Raw genomic sequence first — 2,478 nt, 5'->3', positions numbered from 1 at the left:
TAAAATATATGTAAAGGTGAGGTCAACCTCTTTAAGATTCAAATATACCCTCAAACCCTAAGTCCTAAGTATTAAACAACCACCAAAAAGTTGTATATTGTAACGTTTTTAATCTGATCAGAGAATTCCTTGTTTTCCCCCATATTTAAGGAAAGTCTACTATTGAAAGGTTCCAAATAGTCTTAATAATAAAATTCCAACAGGTATCACAATGTCTCTGGTTAAGATAAGCAATTGAATATGCACAGTTCCAGATCAAATGTGAGCTTTTCCTTTATGCCCAACACTCACTGAAGTCAGTGACTGTTCAGTTGAGTTTATCTGGAGGGGAGATAAAAGTTTCCTGCCCAGCATTACACCTTGCCCCACGCAGAATCCAGATGCTTGCAACCCTTTCCTGAAACTTCTTATATTTGTTTTATATATTCATCACTTTCTGGCTGGTAACACCATTGAAAACTAAAATAAAGTCATACCGTTGTGGAATGTATTTTGTCCCTACCTGTGGAGAAACTAACTTTATTTTTCTCCAAAGCAGAATATTTATTTTGGGTTTTTAAAGAGTCATCTAATGTAATTTCAATAGCTGTATCTGCTTTGATATATTCCTGGCTTATTTTCTACTCATCTCTTGAATTTACATAGAACTTCAAGTGTAGAAAACAGGACTGAAAAAAGACAATAGTGAATTGTGCTTTTCTGTACTGAACTTGAAGTAAGAATCTGGTGGGTGACATAACATAAGCCAAGCTGGAAAAGGGTCACACACCAACAAAAAGCAATGAATAGTAACTGAAAAGATAAGCCCAATAACAGCTGAAGGTGGTCAAAAAGTAAAATACTATAATAAAATATCATATAACAGCATGGGAGATGAATACATGGATTTAGCTGAGGGGCTTAGAGGTAAGCTACAGTGTTACATTGCTACCGAAGCACATTATCAATCAGAGAAGCACAGCACAGAACAAAGGGTAGCAGGTACAATGGCCAAACAAAAGTGAAAATATCTGAACAATTTACGACAGAAAATTTGAGAACCTGAATTCATGTTCTGATTCCTCATGTACAACTGCCCAAAGATGTGTCAAAACCTCAAAGACATATTGATGACAACACAAAAAATTCTTTCTAGTCTAGGCAACAATATATAATGCAGTATTATTGAGGAAATGGTTTAGAATAAACTTATCCTCAGAAACGTCATCTCTGGAGATAAATGGAGTCCTTCTTTGGGCAGTTAGAATGCATTTGGTTTACCTAAAGAAAGACTGAATTAGGATTTTAAAGGGTAGATATGTTTGGATATATAAAATGTGCACACTTAGTTTCATTAAAGTTATGGAGAGGATTCATTTCTTATCAGAAAATTATCCTAGGTTACTGAGGCTGCTGATACCTCTGGGTCAATGACTCTTACCCCTTTCCGGGAAGATCCCCTTGAGAATCTGATGAAATGTACAGACTCTGTCTGCAGAAAGCATACATTAACACGATCCTAGGATTTTGAACACAGTTTCAGGGGATTCTTAGATGTTCCAAAGATCATTTGTATTCCACCCCCATCAACCCTCCATCACGGATTAAGAACCCCGTACTGATGACAAATTTTGGGGCAGTTTTTACATGAGCAACACAGATTACTCTGAGTCTGGAGTTCTACCAACTTAGTTAAAAATTCTGACTTCATCATTTAGTCATCTCCAAGTTGTTTAATCACATCCCCCTTACAGTTAAAAAGCAAAAAAAAAAAAAAAAAAAGATAGAGCATGATTTATGTATATTTATTCATAACACATGTATTCATTATTAATATATTATGTGCATTATAAAACATACACAAAATAAAAATTGTAAAAGAATAAGATGAATAGAAAATTTTCAATTATCTTGCTAAGCATGCTATCATACAATCAATAGTAGTATCTCAAGGAAAAATACATGCTCAGATCAGAATTAATCATTTATGAAAGTTAATATAAATCCAAATTTCAAATAGTCCTGGAAAATTATGAATGTTTTTGACCTATTTCTTTTTTTTCTCTTCTTTTTTTTTTTGGTCAGATGGAGATTTACTCTTGTTGCCCAGGCTGGAGTGCAATGGCGTGATCTTGGCTCACCGCAACCTCTGCCTCTCAGGTTCAAGCGATTCTCCTGCCTCAGCCTCCCGAGTAGCTGGGATTACAGACATGTGTCACCACGCCCGGCTAATTTTGTATTTTTAGTAGAGACGGGGTTTCACCGTATTGCCCAGGCTGATCTCGAACTCCTGACCTCAGGTAATCCGCCTGCCTCGGCCTCCCAAAGTGCTGGGATTACAGGCGTGAGCCACAGCGCCCGGCCTGACCTATTTCTTGTTAGATCTAATTAGGCTGTCATTGTTTTACTCCTCAATTTGGCTGGAAAAGAGTTCTCAGAGGTTAAACTGGCAAATTTGATCCTGATTTTCACCTGTGCTTATATTATTGGTATTATCTC

Source organism: Pan troglodytes, chromosome 11, assembly GCF_028858775.2.
Source record: "Pan troglodytes isolate AG18354 chromosome 11, NHGRI_mPanTro3-v2.0_pri, whole genome shotgun sequence".
NCBI classification, from domain to species: Eukaryota; Metazoa; Chordata; class Mammalia; order Primates; family Hominidae; genus Pan; species Pan troglodytes.
Note: the sequence above shows the minus strand (reverse complement) of the source record.